Source organism: Meriones unguiculatus, chromosome 2, assembly GCF_030254825.1.
Source record: "Meriones unguiculatus strain TT.TT164.6M chromosome 2, Bangor_MerUng_6.1, whole genome shotgun sequence".
NCBI classification, from domain to species: Eukaryota; Metazoa; Chordata; class Mammalia; order Rodentia; family Muridae; genus Meriones; species Meriones unguiculatus.
Window position 1 is genome coordinate 143,330,986 of NC_083350.1, and position 26,813 is coordinate 143,357,798.

General features: G+C 44.9%; 1 long non-coding RNA gene across 3 annotated transcripts in view; it reads left to right on the plus strand.

Moving 5' to 3' along the window:
- Positions 1 to 13,061: 13,061 nt before the first annotated feature.
- LOC132652462 (uncharacterized) overlaps positions 13,062 to 26,813 on the plus strand; it is a 35,253-nt gene continuing 21,501 nt past the window's right edge. For 2 of the 3 annotated variants that reach the window (XR_009590083.1, XR_009590081.1), the window contains exons 1-2: positions 13,062 to 13,576; positions 20,738 to 20,887. This is a non-coding gene — a long non-coding RNA (uncharacterized LOC132652462). The remainder of the gene's footprint in view (positions 13,577 to 20,737; positions 20,888 to 26,813) is intronic. The other variant, XR_009590082.1, reaches the window with a different exon arrangement.

Genomic DNA, 26,813 nt, shown 5'->3' on the forward strand with positions numbered 1-26,813 from the left:
CTGGCGGGAGAAGGGAAAATACTTCTTTACTGTGTGTTGGGAGCACATGACATCTTTGCTGTCAGTGGCAGTGAAGTGAAACACATACCAAATATGTCTTGACATAACTTTGACAGAAATGTATGTCTTCTTTTCTCTCATTTATTTTTTGTGATAAGAATATGTGATTTTGCTGCCAAGGAAGCTTGTAATGTTGTAGAGAAATGGAAATGGAATTGTGTTGGATATGTCCAATTTCCCGACAGAAGCCGCTGGGCTGCAGCACTCAGGCAGCCTGGGAAATTTAACAACAGGCCCCAGCCAGCAAGACCCAGGCGCTGACATTTGTCAAAACAACTTTCCTCAACACATCAAAATGTTCCTTGCTCTTTTGTGTTATTCAGATGCATCGGGTGACTGTGGTTTAGAAAATGGTGACTGCTTGAAAATCACTGCCATCACACGTGAATGCTACAGAGAGAAGAGTCCTCTTCCCTGGCCGAGAGCAGGCCTGTTCCCTTTGATGGTTATCAGTCTTAAAAACATATCCAAATCTAACGTGAATAAAAGTGTTTCCCTTTTTTATTTTGCGTTTTGTTTCGTTTCGTTTTCTTCTCTGTTAGACAAAAGTGAATGGCAGCCTTTAGTTCCTTTCAAAGGCTTCTGTAGATAGCTGACACGTGCCGGTGTGTGTCATTGGATTTTTGAATTGTTACAGTCTTCCCTGAAACACCAGTTGCTTTGGTGAAGCTGGCCCTTTAGTAATGTCCTGTCTGTATTTTTGACTCTGTGGCTGTGGAGTAACAGGAGTCAGGTGGACTTCTGTCTTCTAAGGGACTCTTTTAAGAATCTACATGGTATTTCTAGAAACTTAGCAACAATTTCTACCACACATGGAATGACGCCTGAGTCCCTAATAGAGCAGACAGAACAAACCCTCATTGCTCCTATTTAAATAATGTCAGACCTGATGCCTCCAGAAAGCCTTCCAGGTCTAACATCAACTAGGCAATGAAGGAGCAAACCCACAGGTGCCAAAGCTTTACATATATGTTCTGGTTTGTTTTTCTCACTTAGGGGCCCATTCCCTGATGAGATGGTTGTGGTTCTTTCCAGAGAAATCGTTTTTTTTTTTTTTTTTTTTTTTTTTTTTTTTTTTTTTTAGAAGCCTCATTTAACCTTTCAAACTAACAAGTACCTTAAACGACATTTATCCCCTTATCCTTGACGTCACAAATACAATATGGCCTGTCCTAAAAACTCCAACCTAAATTAAATAACTGCTGGCAGGACTGAAAAGATTGAAGATTTGACAGGGACAGGGACAGATGAAACGCTGGGACCTATGAGTGGGATGAAAATCATGCATGTTAGGAAAATACCTGCCTGGGCCATAAGCGGCAGTTACCTTTGTTCATGGCACAGGGCTAAATCCTGACATGTGGTCAAAAGCAAACTGGACGTGTTTGCTAAGAAAAGCTTTGGTTACAGAACACAGTCTGTGAGGAAAGCATTTCCATTTAGTTGTATGAAATGACAGAATTTATGAGAAATATTTCTAAAAACAAGACTTCCTTAATTTGCCTAACTATACAAAAAATGATTGTTTAATACTTATAAGAATATAAATTTTTACCTACACATACACACACACACACACACACACACACACACACACACTGTTCCAAAGATAAAGATACTTCCTGCAGGAGGGGAGGTTTTTCATTTTCTGCCTTGTGAGAATTATTAGCTATGTTCTAACTTTTGCCTTTTGTTTATTTTGCTTCATTTCAGAATCATTCCTTGCTTTAGGGAGAAGCACAGCAGAGGATCTGCCTGGTTCTGGTGATTTCTGCCACTGTTCGGGACTCTCTTGGGTTGCTGGGTGTTCAGTCAGCACCTGTCTAAGGTTCCGTTTGGTTTTTGGCTTTGGTGATGGTAGGGGAAGATGCAGTGATAACTGGTGTTGCAGGGAGAATTTTCCTGATTCCTTGGCCACTTTCAGTCCCGGTAACAGATACAGTGTCCTTCTGGAGCCCTCAGAAAAGAATTAATTCCAACAATTAGTTATTTGTCATGCATTTCAGGAGACGTTCTCAGCTACTCAAGAGGCACTGCCTCCCATTCAAACAACAGGAAGCCTTCCAGGACACGTGAGTCCATGAAGGTTTGCACCCTTGTGGAAGAAACACTGAAGTTCCTCTCAGACCACCACTGGTGTTAGCCAAGCCCATGGTAGAGGAGCAGAATCCGTGACCCCCTATGGCCAACACTGGCAGAGCACTCAACCCCACTGCTAAAGTGTTTGGAGCACTGCCGGTCTGGGGATGTATTTTAACAGTCCCTTCCGCTCATGTTATGAACCAATGTAATTGTAAAGAAGAACTTAATCCATATGCTTTTCATTAATCTGCACTAAACTCATCAAAATGGTGTTTTGTAAGAGTGATTTGGTGCCGAAGAAGTCTTTTGAGTCTTCTGTAACAGGCCTTCTTAATGCTGTTTCTCTTTGAAGCAGGAATTGTGTTTTGCCAACAGCAAAGAAATTCAAACCCCCAAAGGGTTTGGATCAGTTTGAAACTTCAGGCCAGAGGGCTCTGTGGGGTTCTACACTTGGCAAACTGGCTCTCTCCCTTCTGACTTTGAAATACCTTGTTTCCTTCCCACAAGAAATGCTCTACTTATTGTTTGCCTAAATGGTGCGTTCAAAACAATCTTCCAACTTTTTGGTATATGCAACTTATACACAAACTGAAAAGCAGGCTTCAGGACTAATTCCTTCTCAGGCAATGTCATTGGGCTGTCCTTGGGGATTTTTGTTTAATTAGTCTGTTTCCTGACTCTGCATTTTCTTGTGACTTGGGCTTACCAAAAGATTTACCACAGAGGGTGAAAAAGTTTCTACCACCCAGAGACCAATGCAGAACAAACCACAGGCTTCATCCCAGGGTGGCCCAGCAGAGGCATATTTCTTGATATCCCAAGTTAATGTGCTCTCATACTGATGTTGACAACCAAAAATTCAATGCAGATTTCAAATAACTCAGTGGCCTGTGCCAGGAGCAATGTAATTCATGACTGTCTGTGTTTGCTAATTTTGTGGTGGTGTTAGTTTGTGCTCCAACGTTTAAAGGAGGCATGCATAATCTCACTTGGGCTTTTTAATACAGTATGTGAGAGAGAACAGGAGAAAGAGTTGGAAATGAAAACAAGACAGTGTAAGCCCGCAAGTTAAACATGAGACCGCTGTGGTCCTTTGTCCTTCCTGCCTCTGGGCTGTGAAGTGGGAGCGCCCCCTGGTGAAACTTTAAAATCACTGAAGAGCCGGGGTGCACGATGATGCAGATTTCTCCCAGAAACTCTCTTAAAAAAAAAAAAAAAAAGAACAATTTGAGTAAGTTTAGAATGAGACTTAAATAAATCAAGTAAAGCGATTTCTTTAGTAAACAAATAAAAACGAAGGTATTGTTGTCCAGACCAACAATACCTTCGGATTTGTGTCGGACCTGTTTGCCATTTATCCATGTCTCTGTGAATAATGTATCAATCTCTACCTATGACGCCACCCTAAGGCTGTGGCTACATGGATAAAAACCCATCTGAAAAACACAATTACCTACCTCTCAACAAAACGAATGGTAAATAAATCCTTTTGGACCGTGAAAAGCAGCAGCAACAACAAAAACAGGACACAACCACAGAACAGTCCTCGCGACACCCCTCAAACCTCTGTAGAGTGAGTGTAGTGTAAAACCTCATGCATTTTTTAGAAATCACAGACAGCTGGGGTGGGGGTGGAGGGTGAGGGGGTGCTCTACAGTTCCCAGCCTGGTGCTTCCTCCCTAGCCGTGTGAGCTGGGGAGAACCTCAACCTTTCTGAGATACAGGGTTGTGATCCGAACCCTGATGAGGGTGAGGTAGAGTTAAGGATTACCTGTTCCCCTTCACAGTCCTGGGGAAGCCTGGGGAAAAGGCTCCTCAGGATGACCTGTTGCAGTGTACAGCACCACGCCATGAAGTTTTTTTCAATTTTTATTTTTCTCACTTCCTGCTGGGGGCGTTGAAAGCAAGTGACCGGTTCAGGATGAAGAAGGATGGAGAGGAGATCCCCTTCTGCAGCGCTCTGGGGTAAGGAGCATTGACAAGGCGGCTTTTTTTTTTCTTCTTCTTCTTCTTATTGAAAAGGGCCACAGAGGAACAGGTGGTTCCTGGGAAGGGTGCAGGGCGGGGCTCCATCCCAGAGGAACCAGCTCTCTCTCAACTCAGTGCAGAAAGGACCCTGAGGCACCTTGCGGATGTGTATGGCCACCTCCAGTGTAACCTACTTTTGGTACCAGTTACAGCTGGTCCGATTCTCTGCTGTCCTTGTAAAGCTGAAAACATTCTGAGTTTGTTTTCCCCACAAATGATGAACTCTTCATTTGGACAAACGATCTGGTTTTGTCCTTTAGTATCGGATGACGTCATCTTAGATATGTGCTGTTAAAATTCTTTCACTTTTTTTCAGTCTCAAGCCGGTTTTTGGTGGGACATGGCTAGCTATTAGCTGTGTTCATTTTGAAGTGTACTTAACGTGCTCATTTTAAAGATCAACTTTCGGAGGGACTTTAAACTTAAATATTTCGAATCCAGAGCTTTCCGCGTTTTCTTAAAAAGAAGAGAAGTCAAAAACCAAAACAAAACACCACAGGTATCTCCGACATACTTGGTGCCTGAGTTTCCCCATTTATCTTGTGGGTGTCCAACTTCTTTTCTTTCATCCAGAGTGAGAGTCGGTCTCTCCCGTCCTCACTCGGAGGCACTTCACATTGTCCGACATGCATAATCAATCTTGTACTTAAACCTTTGTGAGCGAGCAGAGCAGATGGATAATGGGAACGAGGCTGCCATTTGGGCTCTGGTGGATTCATGAGCTGCCTCCACGGCCATGGCTCTCCTGACAAAAGTGGGGGAACATAAAATTCGTTTCAGAGGCTCCCCGGGTTCCCCGCCTGCCCTGTAAGTATCACTCACCCCTGTTGGATCCAAACAGTTGGCCTAGGAGAATGGGGGGGGTGGTAGGAGGGGATTTACCCCTTCTTCAGAATAAAATCACACATGACTTCAACTGCCCAGGGAGTTACCCGAATTAAGGGACCAGTTGCAGTTGAGTGACTGGGGCCTCCATGCCATGAAATTGCTCCTGCCTAAGCCTAGAGTTCACTTTGTCTAAACGACACACTGGTGTATTAGTGGAACACCATGGCTCTTCGATGGAAACTTGGGTCCCTTCTGTACTAGAACCTTCCCTGACCTTTGTTGAACACCACAAAGAAACCAAATGCCAACCTCTGTTTGTCTCAAATTTTCCCCTATTAATGCTTGGTCCAAGTCTACGTTTCCAGCCAGCCTTTCATTTAAAAACACAATCTCATTCAAAACCTGCCTGGTAACTCTATCACTGAGGTAACTGTTACCTATGATGCAGGCTGACCTGGGTCCTTGTAGCACTTGACATCATCTTTTGGACGGGTTACAGAGCCTTTTGAGGGAGTTGTTAGAAGCAGGTTCACCCTGCAATGCAGAACCGGTTGCAGAAGAAAATTAGTGCATTTATCTGTCAGCATTAGACTAGATTTTCAATGCAGTTCACTAGTCACAGGGTCTGGTTTTCTCTTCCTCTGGGAGATGAAACCGATACGCCGGTGGGTAGTAGAGGTGCCAGTTATAAATTGGACCGCCGGAGCATGCACACGTGAAAAGTAGAAGAAAAGACCATAAGGCCGTAAATTTAGTTCAAGGCAAAGAATTTCCCTAAAAATAGTCTCGCTTGTTAAAACACTGTAGGAAAGATGTATGTCAGGTAACTGCTGGCGATGTCAGAACCACTTCACATTTCTTTCATGAGAACCGGTGTTTGCATCTCTCTCTCCGATGCCATGTTCATTTTAACCACTTCAGGGCCAAAGGAAAGGAGGAGGCCAACTCTGTTGGTAGAGAAATAAAATAAATAAATAGAACACATAAAATGCATTGGTTAGTTCCTTCTTCACTGTTTTTTGAGCAGGAGGGGGTTGCTGCAAGCAGCTGGGCTGGTTTGGTCCATTCCCACTTCATATTCTGCTCACAGATGCAGCTCACCAAGAGCCCACTCAGTGGGGCTCCAGACCAACTCCCTACCTTGCTCAACTTAATCAGAGAAGCTGTTCTAAACAGTGTGCGCCTCATCTCCTGTCTCATAAAGACACGCAGGCAGAAAGCTTACATCCCCACCCAATAGTGATGACCCCGCATGTGGGTTGAGATAAGAATGCTCAAATTGACTCCCACAATTTCTACTAGTAGAGTCCACGTGCCTCTCAGCACAATAAATCCTGAGTGTCTCCTGACCTCAGGCGCTGTACTGACCTCTGGGTTTCATTCCTTGATCTGAGAGCTAATAAGACTAGAGACGGTGAGCAATGGTCTGCCATAGGATAATAGTCAGATAACAGCAAGAATTCAGTGGGAACCCAGCAACACACTCTTGGAAGTAGATAGAAAGGAACCAAAGATATGCTGAGAGGGCGCAAGCTTGACTCATCCTCAGCCAGGTCTTTATGGCACCTACTGTACGCCCACCTGTATATTGGCTAGGGTTTCATTTGGTTTGATTCAGTTTACAGTTTTGTCTGTATGAGAAACAGAGAGAGAAAGGGAGGGAGATGGAGAGGGGCTTCTTTTAGTTTACAATTCGAGGTGATAGTCCATAGCTGCATGAAGGTCAAAGTAGGATCTTTAAGCATCTAGTGGTACCCACAGTCAAGAACAAGGGAAGAGATGTGTACGTCCATGAGCTCAGCTCCCTCTCCACACATAGGCAGCCCAGAACTAAACCCAGGGTGAGCCCTGCCATCCCCAGTGTAACGGAGACAACGTCTCACAGGCAAGACCACATGTCCACCGGATCAGACACTCTCTCATTAAGACTCTCTTCACAGATGATTCTAGGTTGTTTTAAGCTGGCACTTCAGACTAACCTAATCATCGTTGTGCTTTTCGAAAGGAGAGAGAGAGACAGGGGCCAAGAAGCGAGACTGAGTACGTTTCTGGAATGAGGATGACATTCTACTACTTTTTAATCCTTAAGAAGCCCACTGAGCCCAAGGAGTGTAGCCATGTGCACATGGCTGTGGGAGAAGGTCTGCAGCTTTTTGAGACACGCCTTCCCTCATATAGACCTGGCTTGCCTGGGAATTGCTATGTAGACCAGACTGACCTCAGACTTTCAGCAACCCCCCTGCCCCTGCCTCATAAGTGTTGGAATCACAGCTTGATATGGGTTTGAACCCTTCCTTCATGAAGATATAGTCTCTCTAGGGTAGAGTGAGTTCTCCTTTACCCATGACTTCTTCCCTTCTTATGATACTATATCTTCTCATAGGATGGCCTCTTTCATCTTCACGTGCCTGGAATGACCCCGCCCACAGAACAGGTGTTCAATACATGCATTTTAAAGAGAGGATAAATGTTAAAATATGATGATAGTGTTTACAAAATCTTTTGTTTTTTTTTCCTTGGGTGAGGGGAAAGAATGCTGGAAAGCAAGATACTCAAAATGACTCTGAAGTGTTTAACAGGTGATGAGGAGGTTATAAGCAGGGACAGAGAACACAGAAGGGAACTCATCTGGATGAAGAAAAGGTCATGACCATCTGACCATTAGCAGTTGCACCAGGCCATTGGCTATGGGAATTCTGAAGCTGGAAATGCCCCATCTGGCAGTTTAAAGAATTGGCTGAGAACTCAAAGGAGAACAGAGAGCAAATTCATGGGTGCTAGGACCATGGAAACCATTCGTTATTGTCATGTCAGATTGTTGCTTTCCCCTGGGTCCCCAGAATCCCTATGTGGAAGTTGTAGGACTGAAAGTGGTGGCTTTGGGGAGTGGGGTCTGGTGAGAGGCCTGCTGGGAAGCACCACTCAAGGGCTGGGGTCTTAATCTGAGCTTAGACTTCTTAAATTCCAGAACTGTAAGAAGGAAATGGATGTTATTTATGAGTGAACTGGTTGTGGTATCCTGATAGCTGGAACACAGGGCCAAATTCAATTTGATAAAAATATATTGAGCCCGTGAGCCCTTCCTCCTAGCTGAGGTCCTGTGGACGGTTGCTGGCTTCCAGGGAAAGGAGAGCTAGCTTTCTTTAAGGATCCATATCTTCCACTCCTTCCCATCTTAACTGTGGGACCTTCCCTGAAGTCACAGAGTAGTCAAGGTCCTTTGTTAAATACAGTTATCTCTGCCATAGAGCCATTCAGGATATTTTAGAAATTTTCTGCTACCACTATGGCCCCAAGTAATTGTGTACCTGTCATTTCATCATGCCTGATTCACCAAGTTTCATTTACCTGCCACCTCCCAGGTGCTGACTCTGTGTGACAAGTCTATGATGGGTGCTAGAGCAACAGGCCAAGTAATGACTCCAGACTAGTCTTCATGAAGCCAAGAAGGTCAGTGCCATCCCCTACACAGATGGCTTTCTTCCTAAGTCAGAGGTCAGACATGTTCAGGCCTGGCAGCTGAAGCGATCAAGGCCCCCACAGAATTACAGAGACTGAGCCAAGGGCTGTAACTCACTCGGTGTTATCCCACTGGGCTTCGTGTTACTGTGTTTGTCTACGCATTCACACAGTGGAACTGCATTAAGTCCTTAGCTTGCAGAAACAAAAATGAGTTCCAGGAGGTCTATGGTCCATTTTCCCCTTTATTTTTAATCCTCCTTTTTCCTTTTCACATACGCCTATGAAGAATGGGTTTCTTAATAAATAATAATTCACGATGATGAGCAAACATTTCTCGGGAAGGCAAAGGTGGGATTCTCCTGTTTCTATCTTCTTGGTAGAATCTGAAATAAAATTGCTCCAAGGAGAACAAGTACCTGAAGAGTGAGTGCCGGATTTGTTCAGACCATTTTCCATTAAACTTCTGGAACTCCAAGGTCACTGGCTTGATGAGAGCATCAGGAAGAGACTGCTTGGCATCACCTGCAAGTGAACTATACCAGACTTTCAAGATCATTATTTTTTTCTATTTCTTTTTCTCAGAAATTCTATCACGTTTTCTTTCCATATTATATTTCCCCCACAAGTATAAAAGATACTATATATGAATAGAGAACAATTAAAATCTCAGGTTCAAGACACACAGGCTATAAGATATGGAAAGCCATTTACCATGCTTTGTTTTTCAACCTGTGTTATTAGGACAGTGCACCACTGAAGCCTCTCTCTTATGCTTGCTTAAAGTGAGGCCTAGAACGCTATGCACACATACTGACTCATTATTGTCATTAGAGGAGCTAAGTTTTAAAATATAATTACTTTTTTAGTTAACATACAAACTGATGTTTATAGAACACATAAAATAAAGAATCAGACAACGCAGGGAATTAAAAAAATAGCATTTTCAAGTAACTTCTGTGAGGTTTCTGCTTCGATACACAGACCCTTTGGGGAGCTGCAGAAGCAAGGGCAGTTTTGAGCCTATATGGCAAGGGAAACACAGAAGCAATTTGCGTGTATTCTCTCACTTGAGTTTTGCCCCAGTGCCTGTTTCGCAGCACTGCATCATCTCCGGTTCACAGAGGTGGAGAGCAAAGGCCTAGGAATCAAAGGGGTTGGTTAATCTTCTCAGGGACTCCTGGTGGCTACTGGCCCTGGCATTCTGGCTCTGAAGCACATTTTATGTGGAGGCTGTAAAGCACGTTCTAACCTAAGTCAAAAATCAACTTTCTAAGCTCTTGATTAAGTAGAGAGCATGAGGGTGCTAAGGGGAGAGTTGAGGTTCCCATCTTTGGTCTCGTTTATTGGTCAACACACAGAGGCATGTGAAAGGGTAGAAAGCCAAGTAGCACTTGATGACCATTAATGCCACACCGGATACGTCACAGTGGCCAGTGACAGAAGCAACTTATCAGATGAGCCCTGCTGTCACCCCTGCCAACCACATTCCAGTATCACAAAGAGAGAAATCCAGTAATGAGCAGGCCATGATGCAGGCTGGCAAGACAAATCAGGCCAATGTGAAGGTGACTGTTAAATTAGAGCCTGGAGAAAATCTACAATGACGCAAGCCCTTCAAGGGCAATTTCTGCCCTCCATACAGTGTATGCCGTGAGAATAGTAGCCATGCCTTCAGGGCCTATGCACAAAGTGGAGAGACCCTGTTCCCTCCTGCCCCCACACCCCGCAATGGGGACTTGACAAGGACTGAGCTTCTCTGTGTCCCTGATGTCCAGGTTGGTGGCCCAGGGCCTCCCACTTAGACAAGACATTACTTCTTTTACACTCTGAACTGAAAACAGGAAAAGGAAACTGAACATATGGGCTTTTCTGCCCAAAGAGCCACATCCAGGAGAGGACTGGCTTTCTTGGAACCAACCATAGCTTCAGATATAACAGACTCCAGACAGGCCCTGACAGTCCCTGAGCCTTTGAGTCCTCCGTGGCTCCTCACTTCTGCATGGGCTTAAGACTCAGCCCTGAGCTCAGGCTGCCACTAAAGAGACAGCAAAGATCCTCAGCGCCTCAGAACAGAGGAAGACACAGGTGAAACAAATCAAACAGAACAATCAGGGGTGAATTTTCAGTGTAGCCCAGCATGGAGATTTCCTGGCAGGATTTCCATTAACTCGAATGGGAGGTGTGTGGATAAATCCCTACACACTGTGCTGAAAATGTGCCTCTAAGTGCCAGGCTGCATTATGCCGGGGACAAAAACACAAACTACCTCAACCAGGAGAGGTGCACACGGCTAAGGTCCCACGACTCCCTGCGGAAGGTGTCTCAAGCTATGACCGTCCTGGGTGAGACACAATGGACCCCCACACAGCCTGGGGAAGCTTACTGGGTACAGGAGGGCTCTGCGTGGCTTGCCTGTAAGCCTCGACTCTCCTTGACACAGACTTTGATTGTGGGTCGATCCACAGCTCCACACAAATGGCTTGTGTTTGCTGAAATGGTTTCTCTCCCTCGCTGATGACCTGAAATTTCAGTAAACCTTAGCAATGCATCAGCTCCACCAGAGCCAGAGGCTCAGAGGGTGACAGTGTGTGATTCATCTTGATGTGGTTTTATGGCCTCTGTAAGGTAAATGCTCAGAAGGACTCTTACCCCAGGATCAAAGGAAATAGTCATGAAATCACTTTCCTTGCCTGCTTCCATGGAGCAATTTGCTTTCCAGGCCCTCCACGTAGTGGTTCTGAAACCACCTTCTCTCTAGGTTCCCCTCCTCAAAACTCTCCACCCGCTCTCTTCTTTACAGAGGCTTAAGCCTCCCTGGAAGACACTTTATCTTATCTGTGTCTGCACATGGACTCGTTTGTTTTTTGAAACAGGACCTTACGCCGCTCAGACTGCTCTCAAGCTCCATGTTGTGGTGGAGGCTGGCCTTGACTTGATTGTCCTGCATCTAGTGCTGAGATTATAAGTGTGTGTCACCGAGCCCCATTAACAAGGTGCACGGGATCAAACCCAGAGTTTCCGGTGTTTGAGGTACGTGCTCTGCGCACATCTCTGAGCACTGGCCTCAAGTAGTATTGCTACACTTGTCATTTCTCTAAGCAAAGTCAGTTTTGGTTGACTGTAGTCACACTGTTCCTTCTTGCTGGATTGCCACCCCCCACTGTGACCCTTCTGCCCACTCACCCTTCGAAGCCCGAGCCACATAGTACCCCTTCCTCATCACTTCTCATAGTTCCTTTCCAGTCATCCTACTGCATCAACTCTGAACTCAGCTCTCACTTAGGTGCTTGACCTTTTTCACAGTTTGCTCCCTCCCTCACTTAGGTGCCTTGACCTTTTTCACAGTTTGCTCCTTCAGTGTCTCAACTGAACTGTCAGCTCCACAAGACTTCCCAAATGTCCCCGCCCCCACAGTGTCATCCATCATAGGCTCTTGGTATAGACTTGCTAACTATCAGTTAGGTACAAAGACCAGCCCTCATCACTGTTCTTTCTCTAACACCAACTTCTGCATCTTCTTCAGGCCACAAGTGGTGAAGACATCTGCAGGAAATGAAACCATCACCAGCAGTTCTTCACTTCATCCTCACACACAACAAACAGACATTGAGTGAATGCTTTTCAGGATACTGCTCAGGTAGAATGGGCTTGACTAGGCTGCGCTCGTGGCCCCGGAGCAGACAAATCTGGATGGCAATTGAATGATGAGGAGGAACTAAAGAGCACCACCGAATGCCTATAAAAGTATGCCTACACAGAAAGGCTGCAGTCAGGTACAGACAGGTGCCCAGAAAGCTGAACTGCTGTCCCAGGCGGTGACAGCCTCACTTGGAAATAGATCTGGAAATGTTGTGGATAAGATCAAGGAGGTAGCCATGTTCTCCTTTACCCCAGTTCCCTAAAGCCCACAGTCTGAAGCTCTCTTGGTCTTATCTCTCCTCTATGAATTTGAAAGACAAGTTGTGCTTCTGCTCACCTTTGATAAACTTACAGAGTGAAGGGGCTGGCTTGGGTTCTTTCCGGGAAAAGGAAAGGAAGAAGCATGGCTTAAAGCAAGCCAGGCCTGGGACCCTGACTGGGCTCCGTCAAGGTCTCCAGCACTCACGATTTTAAGGAGCTTCGTTTTTCTCTCTGAACAGTCTCCTTGGATCTGTGGTCCTTAGCTTCTTCTACAACATCAAGCTGCTAACTGCTGTAGGGTAGGGCTAGGTAAGGACCAGAAACACTGTCCTTAGACACTCATAGTAGATACAGGTCTCTAGAAGAGACACTTTTTAGTTTGTAGTGACTTCTTGCAACACCTGCTTTGCAAATGCTGAAAAGCCAGTATGTGACAGCAAGTGGGCTTTGGAAATGTCTGAGAGCTGAGTTCAAAGTGTCAGGGAAGCGTCTGTGAAGTAGCTGACAATGGTCACGAGACAGGTGAGATGCTGGGAGTTCCCAGCCTGCCAGCAGCATTAGCAGGGGAACCTAGGCAAACTGTTGATCTCCTTGCCTCAGTTTCCTCCTGTTTAATATGTATCTGGAGATCTCCGCTGGTGGAGATTTTAATTAGTATCCGGTCTATCCTTTAGGTCCTTGGTTGGAGTGGGCTCTGAAAGCTCTAAGTCTGAAACCTTCCTGCTTTCAAGATTCCTGTATCTATTGGAAAACACAGAGCAGCAGAGCCCTTCCCCCACCCTCTTGGTACTATTTAGTTTCTAAGTTGCTTCATCAGGAGAAAATTACTGAGTTCTCCATTTCCTCTGCTCGCTTTCCTACAGAAGAGAGTGGCGCTAACATCTTCTGAATTGTGACTAGATCGACATTGTAACAGCTACGGGAGCAGGCCTGCTCCGCAGAACACAAGCGCACTTTCTTCTCTGAGAAAAGACTGGTTTCCTCAGCGTTAAAGTCCCCTTGTCCCCCAACCCGTACCACCCCCCTCGCCTCCCCTCCCACCACCAGCTCAACCCAGATCACGTTAGAGTCCCAGAGCACAGGGCACAGTTCTCATCTGTCTGTCACCAAGGAGGCAGACGGGATGGAGAAACAACAAGTCGCTTGTACCTGAAGAGGAGGACACTCCTGGGAAACAAACAGATGAGCCACCCCACGAATCCGAGCCACGCTGGAGGTAAACAGAACTGCATGAGAAAGCGCGGGCTATCTCGGCATCGTCCTTCCCTCTCACACTGCCCTGCTGGCGGCCCGAGGGGGACCTGAAATTGTAGCTGTACCCTGGGCCAATATCTGATTCTGAGAAAGTTAACCCTAGCAAAGGTGACTTGCTTTTCCCTGGGTCTCCTGGAGTCGAATAACCATCCATTTCTACTGCTGTTCTGTCGTTTAGAATCTTTTGTGAGAAGTACGTTGACAGGGAGAAGGGGCATGAATTGCTTTGAGCTAGACCTGGTGTTTGGGTAGGGAGCACTAACCTTTAAATAATCAAATGAGCACGGAGTATGGAGGAGCGGCTCTGAGACATTTTTAGGGTACTTTTCTTCAAATGCTTGCATCATAAAATGCCACTCAGGAACACCTGTCTTCATGACGGGGGCAGGTGTCCGGTGACTGGGTCCTCAGCCCCCCAGTGGGGGAGTCGAAGCGCACTCTACAGTGGCTGGCTCAGTGTTCCCTGTTGTGAATGCTTTGATTATCCCCGATTCTACCGGCTGAGACGGGATTATTAGTCATCGTGATGGCTGGGTAACTGGGCTCAGGAGGCGGAGCCAGGCAGACCACACATGTGGGCAACCTCACCTCACAGAGACACAACATCTGTGGCCAGAGAAAAGGAAAACTCACAGAAGTCTGGTTGCCACCATAAAATAAAATTCATGTCTCAATGCTGCAGAGTCTGAGCTGCCACAAACCAATTATTTTTCACCCCAGGGTTTACTGTTTATTCAAAATTCACCAATACAAAATCATGGGTTTTTTAATAGTTTTTTATTAATTAATTCAATTTACATCTCAGTCTCTCCTCTCCTCCCAGTCCCACCCTTCCTCCTGCATACCCCTCTTATATTCCTCAGAATAGGAGGACCTCCTTACCCAGACACCCCAGATCATCTATTCACATGAGGACTGAGTCCAACTTCCTCCCCTGTGGCCTTGCAGGGCAGTTCCATTTGGGGGAAGTGATCAAAAACCAGGCAACATAGTCCATGTCAGAGATATCCTCCCATTCGTCTAACTAGTGAGCCCACATGAGGCCCAAGATGCCCATTGGTACTTATATGTAGATGACGTAGGTCCAGACCATGCATTGTTCTTAGCTGGTGCTTCAGACTCCATAGGTGCCCCCTGGGCTCTGGTTGTCTCTGATGGTCTTCTTGTGGGGCTTTTGTCACCTCTAGGTCCATTTATCCCCCCCCTTCCAGTAGACTCCCTATGCTTCGTCCAATGTTTGGCTGTGAGTCTCAGTATCTGTTTTGAGCAGTTGCTGGCTGGAGCCTCTCAGAGGATAACTCTGGTAGGCTCCTGTCTGCAAGCATATCAGAGTATCCTTAACAGTGATAGGGGTTGGTTTTCTTCCATGGGGTGGATCTTAGGAGTGGATGCGTAAATCTCACTCAGAAGGGGACATAGAATCGACAGATGTAGTGGTTGAAGAATAGAAACAATGTAGAAGAGGGAGCACAGGGAGCAATAAGGGTGGAGGTCAGACCTGGGGAGAGCAGGGAGGGGAGGGCAGAAGGCCCGCAGAGAAAAGAGAAACGGTGGGTGGGGACCTAAGTCAGAACAGGCCCCTGGAGGATATGAGGGGGACTCTAGCTAAGACTCCCAGTAGCAGGGGCCATGGAGACTGAAGAGGATTCTGTCTATCCAGATAAGACTCCTTATCTAGATCACCAACTCATCCACAAAAACCTCACTCCAAAGCATACCCTACCTTCAAGACCTGCAGAGACAAAGACAGAACAGACAGAGCAGAGATTGAGGGAATGTCCAGCCAGTGCTAGGTGCAAAACTATGTTTTAAAAGTTCTATTTAATATGCAGCCTCTTGGCCAGCCTAAGAAGGATTGAGCCTCCGGAAGATACTGCAGGAACTAGAGCATTGACACTGTCACTCCAGAAGCCGAGCAGAGGGCTGTTCTTGGGGAAGGCTAGTCTGCTCCTCTTTATGGTGGGAGGAGGTAGTGCAGGAAGTGTGAGACTGATGAGCACAAGCCAGGACACATCCTTCAGTTCAGTCACAGGGATAATAATACAATATGTCAGCTAGTCACTTGCAGAATGCTGGCAAGCTGCTCCTAGGTTAGACCTTGAATGTCATCAATAATCACAGAATATATCACATCACCTAACAGAAACTAGGACAACAAGGCCAGGAAAGAGGGAAAGGACAAGCCATCAGTCACAGCGTGCCTATGTTATGAGGCATCAATCTTTACACACATCTCTTTTCTGAATTTGCCTGACATTTCCTTACAGGACATTTTCTTTCTTTCTTCCTCCCTCCCTCCCTCCCTCTCTCCCTCCCTCCCTCCCCCCCCCTCTCTCTCTTTCTTTCTTTCTTTCTTTCTTTCTTTCTTGACAAAGACACCAAGGTACAAAAGAGTAAAATAATTTGCCTTTTGACATTTATCTATGCTTGAAAATTTGGGAAAACTCAGAAAGCTAAAAAGCTAGCTGTTGTCACCCAGCATTTCTGCATCCTCCGAGTTATTGCATCCCTGTAGTTATTAATGTCAGTTCTTTTTTAACATCATTCAAAAAATCAGGTGCCAATGGTTCCCATATTCACTGGGTTGGTACACTTTCAAACTGGAGCAAGAATATCTAAGTATGACAACCTCCATACCCCTTCCCCACCTCACCCCCTTTCCTCACCTCCCTAATTCCTCCATTCTACTCCTACTTCTTTTTCCTCTTCCTTCAGTGGATGTGAGACAAATGAAAATACTTTAGCAGGACCCTCTCTGCATTTTTACGTTAACCCAAAATTACTGAGCCTGTATCCAAAACTGTATGACAGCTCTTTGGGAAACTCCTCATTTTTCCCATACTGTAGAAAGACAACCTTGTTCATGAAGGTCCCTCTTCCTATATCTTTTCCTTCAGATATTTTATAATTACTCAAAACAGACACATTTGCTATATAAATAAAGGGAAACAACCTAAGTGTCCACCACCTGGTGAATACAAAAAACATGTGGTGTGGTGTGTGAACAAAGTGGAATACTATTTAGCCATGAAAAGAATGAACTCCTGTTATGTGTGACAACATAGATGATCAGGAGATCCTGTTGAGTGACATAAGCCTGGCAAAGAAAGCCTTTACAACCTCACACACAACTTCTAAAGAGGTTGATCACACAAAAGTTGGGGTCACCTACTTTTACTGCTACAGAGGTGGCAGAATGGACAGGGCGTGGAGAATGGTTCAGTGCGTAATGGTTTGAAAGCAGTAAGCGGTTCCAGTGTGTCAGTACTTACTGTTGAGGGTATCACTCTGAACACTACAGTGACCACTGATGGCAATACTCTCCCATGAAGTTTTTCACTAATAATGGTTGTATTTTTTCAGTTCTATGTCACTTTAGGCTATTGCCTTTTTTATAATTATTTTTATTGACAATTTCATGCATACATATAATCCATTCTGATCAAATCTACTCCTCATTCCCTCCCCTCAAATTCCTCTCCTATCTTCTCTACCCTTCTGCCCTCACCCCAGCTTCATGTGCTCTTTTAAAAAAAAAGAGCAAATGAGGACCTCTTAGTACTACCTGTGTTTGATGGGTGTAGGACCACCTGCTGAATTTGAGGAAATGTAAACCTTCATAGTCTAGAACTAGCCCTTGACCAGGAACACACTGAAGTCATTCCTAAAATCACCTAAACACAGGGAAACCAAACAGCCCGAATTTTAATTCTTTGGTGTCCAAACCATCTGACTTTAAGTCTCTTTTGTTTCCTCACCTGTCTCATCTTCAGGAATGAGGACAATGGTATCACATGGTTTCCACGGAGATTACATTAGCTAATGGTACACAGCAAGTGCTTAGAATACCTCGTACACACTAAGTGCTCAATAAAGATGAGTTTTCACATTGCTCCTTGCCAAAGAATATCACCTTTAAAAAAACCTCTTAACAACTATTCAAGTGAAAAATACCCAAGGCAGAAGTCTGAAATGGGAGCAGCTGCCTAACCATTTGTATGGGTCTGACTGGCTTACACTGTGCTCAGACCACATGGGCGACATGGGAGTTCTTTGTGTGATAGCTTTGATCAAATTCAGTACCAGACTTTGCCATACTCTTGGAGTCTCAATGGGAGAGACTTAGATGATGTCCAACTCATCAGACATGCTGGAACTTCTCCATCACATCCTCTCCTTCTAAGAAGCCATTGCAAGACCTGTATGCATTTGTTCCCTGGGCATTCTGGTGTGTTTTGCTTTCCATGGGGAGGTCATAAATCAGGGTCATATCAATGCCTACCACTCATATCTTACCATGCCAGGATATTAGACAAGTGCCTGCCTCTTCAGGTTTTTCATTTCTCTCTCTTCTGTCTAGCTTTTTATTTTTCCCTTTGGAACCATGTGTATTTTTAACCCTCTTCAAATTCTGGATAAAAAAAAAAAACTAAACCAAGAGATTGAATGGCTTGAAGCACATGAAACTGTAGAATTAGCTTCTTTTAATCGGCTAGTTTATGGTGAGGTAACATCCTACTTATTTGATTTCTTGTTTAACCTTAGGATAGGCTTTCATTCGGTGTTTTAGAATCATTTTTTGCTTGTTTGTTTTGTTTACTGTTTCTCTATAAGAAAAATCTTTGGGAGGATTCTAGCTTCAGGGCCCTGGAATGCCTCGTAGAAAGATGACCTCATAGAAAGTACTCACCACAGGGTCAAATGAACCAGGCTCATCTCTGAAACATATGTCTCCCAGAGAAGGAAGTCAGACAGTCCAGATCTGTAGTTTAACAATCTCTGTAGTGGGCCACCTAAGGAGTAAAGTCAAACAAGCATTGATGATGTCATTCATCCCACCAATCAAGCGAAGACAGGTTCTAACCATGGCTTCCTGAGGAGACAGCCACTAACATAAAGAAGTCAGGTATTAGTCGCAGCTCTGGGTAGACGTCTTTGCTACATGGAAGACTAAAGAGAAAGCTGTGCTGCAGCAATCGCAGCCAAGCAGAAGGGCAGAAGCTTCTTCCTTCAGTAGACCCTCGCTCACCTGGGAAACCCAGCCATCCTACCTCCGCAGAAAGCATTTTGGTTTGGCTGCCTGCCGGTGGGTGAGCTCTCCTGGCTTCTGTCTTCCTTTGCTGGGTTTCTTCCCTCCGGAATCAGCCTTTACATTTCTTTCAGTGCTACAGAATTTCCCTTATGGATCATCCATCCCCAGTGGATTGTCCTTTGTCCTCACTGAGTTTGTCCTCTTCGAGTTTTCAGAGAGCTAAGTACAATTTTGTGCCCTTCCCCCAAATCAGGCTGTTTTCAAGAAGTGTCCAAAGAAACACAATATTAGGTGTAGCAATTCCCTCCTTTTTTCTTTTCTCAGAGTGTCATGTGCCCACTCTAAAGGTCAAAGCAGTACAGTGTGTTCTGAAGGGTCTGTATCCCATGTTACAGCTCCTGAGTGAACACACAGACCTTTTTTATCTTCTCTGGCCGCCAAGCTGCATATTCTGATCTCTAACATAGATTAACTTACCAGGTTTAAAAATTTGACATCATTTGTATTTTATAATATGTGCATTTTGGAGAATACTTTCTCTCAGTACAGTGCCTTTGAGATTTGCCTATATTGATGTATTAATTGATTGTTAATTGCTTTTTAAGTGCTAAGTAGTATTCTATTGTTCATTTTGCTTCTCTGTCCTCCTGTTGACAGGTATTTGGGTAGTTTCCTATTTGGAGTGACTGATTGTAAACCTAGAACTAAGATAAATAAATCCTGTTTGAAGGACAGGAGCCTACCACAGAGGGCCTCTGAAAGGCTCTACCCACCAGGTGATAGAAGCAGATGCTAAGACTCATAGCCAAACTTTGGACAGAACACAGGGAATCTTCTGAAAGAAGGGCCAGATAGAAAGACTTGGAGGGAACAGGAACTTCACAAGAAGAGCAAGGGCACAGGGATCTTTTCTGAGATTAATACTCCAACCAAGGAACATTCATGGAGATAACCTAGAACCCCTGCACAGATGTAGCCCATGGCAGCTCAGTGTCCAAGTGGGTTCCCTGGTAAGGGGAACAGGTGCTGTCTGACATGAACTCAGTGGCTGGCTCTTTGAACACCTCCCCCTGAGGGGGGAAAAACTTTACCAGGCCACAGAGGAAGACAATGCAGCCAGTCCTGATGAGACCTGATAGGCTAGGGTCAGATGGAAGGGGAGGACAGCCCCTATCAGTGGACTGGGGGAGGGGCAAGGGAAAAGAAGAGGGAGGGAGGGAGGCTGGGATTGGGAGGGGATGAGGGAAAAGGCTACAGCTGGGATACAAAGTGAATAAATAAAAAACATTTAAAAAAAAAGAGGAAACAGAAAAAAATCCAGTTTGAGATTCCAACCACAGGAATTTATGCCCAACACTCTTTTTTTCTTGAACATATACCGTAATTGGAATTTTTAGGTTTCCTGTGACATATTCCCCAAATAGCCATTCATTTGACTCAAACCTAACTTGCAGGCCCAGCTTGCAGTTTCCAGGAGGTATCAGGAAAAGAAGAAAAAGTTAAATGGCTGCCAGAAAGCAATATGACATTGATATAGAAGAGGCCAGTTGTCCTCAATGCTGTGAAGAAAGGTGGGAGAGGGAAGGGTGGGATTGGTTTACCCTGTGAGATTTTTAACAACCAACGCAGACAGGAACTACATGTGTCTTTAATTGGGTCTTGGTTTAAACAAACCCAGTTATCAAATATAGATTGGGAAAGTTGTATGAGAACTGGGTTTTAGGAGATATCAGAAAATACATTATAATTATATTGGTTGTGGCCCTGGGAATGTCATATAAAAATACTCTCAATAACTACTTCCACTGGGTGTGTTTAGAGGTGAAATTCCCTGATATTTGGAGACCGCTTTTAAAACCATCGCCAAAAAGAGCACACGAAACAATCGTAGGTGATTCTATGCATCCCCAAACCTGTGTGATGAGCGCAGCTGCTTATGAACAGCACACGCTTGATTCACTGTAGGTTTGACAATCTGCACAATAAAAGTACAAGAATTACTTTGATGAGCTAAAATAATTTGATTTTTTATTTGTATCCTGTTTCACTCCATAGAAAATGGCTCTTTTATTTGTTCCCCTCTTTTCTCAGCACTTTCCTCAGTAATGGCAAAACCCGGAGCTGGCAGTGACATCCTAAAACAAGCTCGTACTTAATGAACGCCCAGTTTACAATATTATCAACCTAACTGACAGCTCCACAGAGGAGACCATTATCCAGTGAGCCTCTGCGCGTTGCAAGGTAGGAACAGGAGCATAGATTTAGATTTCAATTTACAAACCTTTCTGCAGATGGTGAAGGTATTTAGACCATTAGGAATTTCCAAGCCGTCTGCCTGTCTCGCTAACAGGTTGCAATACTGCATGAAGTTTATTTTGCACAAGCAATTTCCAACACAATTTTCTAATTATGAGTACGAAACAAGAGCTTTACCTTCCACCACCCTAGTGATTCATTGCCTTCTGTCTGCTCAGCCAAAGGACCTGGTGTCTCGCTCAAGTAAAGGAGGCATCTTAGCTTCACATTCCTTCCAAGAAGTCCAGCTTGTTGCTCTGAAGGGAGGTGAAGCTTGCAGTCAGCCCTCACAGCCTCCTCAGGCCGACTGGCCCTCTCTTCCGCACTCGCATCCCACTTTTCCACTATGCTGAGACAGTGTGCTGTCAGAGCATGCCATGCCTACCTATCTGGAGTCTCACATGGTTGGTGGACATGAGGGCTTTACTGATTAAGACACCAGGGTGTGGAGGAATAGAGTGGATTAGGCTTAGCCTTTGCTCAGGGATGGTGGCTACTTAAGGCTTGTGTGTGGAGGTCTCTGTGGGTGAGAAGGAATCCTGAGGTGGATTCCAACGATATGAGTTGCGTGACCTCAAATGGGCCACTTCACGTTTCTGAGCTTCATTTTCCTCCAGTGCATGATGAGGGAGTCAAAGCAAACGATTTCCAGGATTCTAATAAATTCTAATGGTGAACTCAAAGCATAAGCCATATGACACTTGAATTAAACACAAACATGTTTGACTAACTATGGGAGTCTGTAGTTATATTAAAAACTTTGCAAGTGAAGGACATACTCTACCCATTCCTTCATGGACATATTTGTTTTGAAGCTATTAAAACCTTCCATAAAGCCTTTGGAGAAAATCAATCAAAAAGTCTATAAAATGGATCAGCCACGTAACTGAGGGATAGGGCACTTACCCAGAATGCCCATGGCCTGTGTTCAATCCCTAGTCTATCCCCACCAAATAAAGAAAAATCTGCAAAAATATTTTTTGTCTTCTTAACAAGGAAATGAAGGGGTCCTGGTGGAAGGTGATGAGTGTGTCAGATTTCTCTCAACAGCAAAAGGCCCCCTAACAACCTGGAGGATTGAATCAGCAAGCCAGCCCATATCAGTCCAATGCATGGGGCTGAAGCGTCTGGTAAGGACGGGATGAACCTGGTCCTATTCAGAGGTGTCCTTGCCATTGCCTGACCACGGATGAGCTGCTTTCATCTATCACCTACTTGTATTCACGAATTCCCTCTCACTGTCCCTAAAATTCCGCCCTTTTATTCTGTTATTATTAAGAGCAGACAAAATAGACAGAGGCTGTGAGGTTGAATAGCTGTGCACATTAGTCAAAACAGACGTTTGAGATGGCAACAATGGCTCCCAAAGGTGGTTTGTTTTACTGCCTTTCAGAGCTGGGCTTCTCCCTCACTCCACCTTTCCTGTCTTCCTCAGGCTTTGTCCCAACCAGCTCCTCTAACCTGACCAGGGGAAGGTCGGCTAGAGGTTAGAGGCAAAAGGTCCAAGAGACCCCGGGAAGGAGCCCAATTCAGGCTGGGCTCCTGCAACGTCATTCAGAGGTCATGGGTTTCACCCAGCTGATTTTCATAGATTTCTGCATTAAAAATTAAGATTCTACTACATTTAAAACAGATTGGCAGGCTGCTTAAAATTCCTATAAATAATTTATCAGCCCATCCATTCTGACTTCCTCCAAATACTATCTCGGTTATTTTTAGTGCAAAATAAATCACATCTAACTACCGAGCTCAGTGAGGATGGAAGAAAACTGCCACCACTATGCCTCTTAGCCAAAGAGATGGTGTTAATTATCTTCATATTTTAGTGTATCAGAGAATAAGAGCCAATATGTGGTCAAATTTAGTGGTAAGAAATTCTGCCCTTTTATTTTATTTTATTAAGAGCAGACAAACAGTATCCGAATACAGAAGACCAGTGAAGTTAAGGCTATGTTAAGGCTAAATTTGATCTCCTGTAACTTGCATTCCTTAATCCAAGCAGTATTAACTGAGCTCCTCTTCTGGAGTATGGCAAAGGAAGGCAAGCCGGTCTCCACATAGAACTCTCCTGGATACTGTTGAACAAATTCTTTGCTTAGCATTGGAAGCTGTGAAGTAAAAGTTAGATCTGTTGGCTAGCCAGAGGCTCTCGCTGGAGTCTCAAGGTGCAGGAGTTTCTATGCTAGAGTGGCTCTGTCACCGTGGGAAAGGGGATTCTTGCTCCAGTTCCTAGCAGAGAGCACCTCCTCTGGGGTCCTTCCAGCTTTAAGGGTGAAGATGGAAGGGCAGTCGTGGGGGCCGGCACTGAAGCACAGAGGAAGGGAGATAACTTGGGGCCAGCAGGTGCCCATGGCCACCTGGGTGGGGCAGGTGGGTAGCACAGGTGAGGTGGAGCCCTGGAAAGGTGTGGGTCGGTGGTGTTAAGAATGTGTTGTTTGCCAGGAGTGCAGTTGGAGAGGGTCGGGGTAACAAAAGCACGTGGTGTTTACCTGCTCCATTCCCTCAAGAGTATGGGGCGTCTTGAGGGTGGGTCTCCTGAGTGTTTCGGAATGCGCGTCTGTGCTGTCTCAGCAATGACAGGACACATCACAGGGTCACTGAGGACAGCTCTGCTTCTAACACAGGACATGTGGACCCCAGGTCAGCTCAGTTCCTCCTGGTACACAACAATCTTCGCCTTGCTTTGACTTCTAATACAGAGGACACATAGCTCCTCCATCCTGTTCCTTAGATGGAAGGGTCGAGGCTGAGCCAGGAAGCCATCCAAGGAAGCATCGGAACCATCACCATGCCCCCTGATGACCCATCCTCCTACTGGTCCACTGAGTTGTGAGGTTTGTCCCTGTGACGTTCCTCATATTCTCCTCCTAAAAGATCTCCCTCCCACGGCCTGCCCAAGAAACCTACCCATGTGTGAATTCACTGTGGCTTGCTTCTGAGCTCCTTGTTCATGAGTTAACATGTCTAAGTCTGGTGCATCCCCCATACAAGTGTGACAGTTTTTTAAGTGTGACAATGCTCAGAACACAAGTAGATAGATCTAACTGAAAATAGTGGACTATGAACGCAAAACTAACATTCCAAACTCCCTGCCTGGATCTGAGCTTCTTGATGGGGATTCAGCTCTCTGTCCTGCTGGCTGTATGTATGTCTTACCCAGAAGGGAAGCCTAGATCACTGGGGGGGGGGGTTGGGGGGCTGTTGAGAGCGATGGAGAGGGAAGAATGCTGCTGGGACATTCTAAAGTGTGACAAGCTGAAAATAAGGATGTCGAACCAGAGCTACACCCCGGCAACCCCTCCCCCAAGCACCTTCAAAGGCTTTTTTTGTGTACCTGCTTGACCACCATCAGCATGACAAGCGTTGGCACAGCACAAAGGTTCACGAGATACAAACATGTTCGCTCTGTCACTCTGCCCTGACAATAGCCCACCCAAGTGACTTATTCTCTGTTAACGGATTGAAAAATGGGGATTTGGCAAGACTAAATGATGTGTCCCAGATTTGTCCCGGAAGAAAACCTGAGAGCCAAACCCAAAGCTTACATCCCCCCCCCTTTTTACCCATTTGCGTGAACATGGGATGCTCACTGCATAGCCTTCCTGGAAGCCTGCAATTCACCAATAGCAGGTGTTTATGTTTAAAAGTGACCCCCCCGCCTCCCGACAGCCTTGCTTGCTTCCTCCCTTTTAAAGGATCTTCTCACAGCAATAAAATAGTAAGAAGCAAAACCAGTTAATGATTTTGTAACGGAACACTTCATTTTGGAATAATTATAGTTCGAAAGAAATCACAAAACTGGGAAGGGAATTTTTAACCTAAATAGGAAACTAATGGGTTGTCTTTGGGTGTCTCCTGTTCAGCATAGGAGGTTGCTTTGTGCTGTGGGATGAGGGACTCTGCGGGGTTTGGGTAGGCGTGGCCGCATGGGGAACTGGGCCAGGCTTCCTGCAGGAAGTGTCATTTAGACTGACCCGGAAAATACTCGAAGGGCTTCTCTGTGCAACCGCGGGGCGGAGGGAGCATTTGGGGAAGCTGACTTGAGAAAAGCAGCTGTGGTGAGAAAGCATAGGGCCGGCTTGAGAAAACAGCGAATGCCCAAAGGAAGGAAACGGGGAATATTTTTAATCAGCTCTGTCTCCCAGCTCTTCTTTCTGGTGTGCTCTGTGCAAAGGTCAACATGAATGGACAGAGATGGACTCGGCCCCTTGTCGTGAGCACCAGCAGAAGTGGGCTCAGAAGTCTGAGGGCCAAGAAAGCCACTGCTTTGTCATTTTCTGGTACAGAAACCCGAAAAGACTTTCCTTTATAGAGTAAAGAAAGTATTTTCAAAGTTTCTCTTGAAAAGTAATAAAGCAAGAGCCAGTAGTACTGAGTGGTAAAGAGTGTGTCCAAGAGGTTGTTTCTTTCTTTCTTTCTTTCTTTCTTTCTTTCTTTCTTTCTTTCTTTCTTTCTTTCTTTCCAATTTCTGATTCTCTGTGTAGATTTCAAATGTCCCTGCATTACCAACCGCTTCAGGCTTGCAAAACAACCACTCCACAAGGCAGTTGAAATTTAAGATTTATTTCTTATGTGTTTGTATGCACACATTTACACACACACACACACACACACACACACACACACACACACACACACGAGGCCAGAAGGAGTCAGGTCCTCTGGAGCTGTCGGAACAGGTGGTTGTGATCTGCCTGACATCCTTGATGGGAACTGAACTTGTCTTCTGAAAGAACAGTGAGTGCCCTGAACCACTGAGCCTTCTCCCTATCTCCAAGCTAGTTTAAAATTTAAAAGAAGAAGAAGAAGAAGAAGAAGAAGAAGAAGAAGAAGAAGAAGAAGAAGAAGAAGCTGCTACCTGCCAACGGGTCTAGAAGGGTGGTGGTGGATTGCAGGCCCCCGGTCTCAGGTGCCAAATCATGGTTCTTTGATTTTGTTTTTATGTACATACTATGTCTTGCAAGCTGATTCTTTCCTCTTTGTATTTGTTACAAGAAATGGTGTACAAACCTCTCTTCTTCGAAACACATAGGACATTACATGGTCCAAGCTTCCTACATTAGCCCCACTTTTGTCTTAGTAGTCACGAGGCATATTTCATCTGCAGAACAGGCTAAAGGCAAACAGTATAGAAAGCATTCTAATTTACTTCTAAAGTGTTGTTCTTTAAGACAATTTGCAAAGGTGTGTTCAAGAACAATATAATACCATTAGGAAAACTGAATTTAAGTAACACTACTACAGAAAAACAAAAACACAACCATATAGATGAATTAGAAAAGAACAAACTCATTGTATTAACTTTTAAAAAAATGGATCATTCCTTCGAACAGTTTCCTACTCATGCCTCCATCCCACCCCAAATTGTCTTACATAAGCATTTTAGAAACATGTTAACAAACGCTTTCTGTATGGTCACTTGTATACACAGGTTGTGTCCTTTTACTAAAACATATTAAATCTATATATCACTATCCAAATCACAGTATCCTCAGAGTAACTACTCAAGAAACGTTTGTTATTGTGTCTGTTTACACTGAGTTCCAAACACAGGATGTTTTCATTTTTTTTGAGACAGGGTTTCAAGTAGCACAGGCTACTTAACTGAAATTCACCATGTAAATAAGGATGACTTGACTGAGCAACTCATCCTCCTGCCTCCACCACCCCAGTGCTCAGAACATGAGTGTACATCAAGGCTGGAGATGACACCTAGAGCTTCCTGCTGCACTACTGGCTAAGCTGCAGCTCTAGCTCCAGGGAGGATTATTTTTATCGCAAACAAAAACACAAATATCACCTTGTTCGTAATCACTCAAGGCCATCTTCACCTCAAATTTGAGACCCTAGTTTCACAGCCAGCACGAGTTTT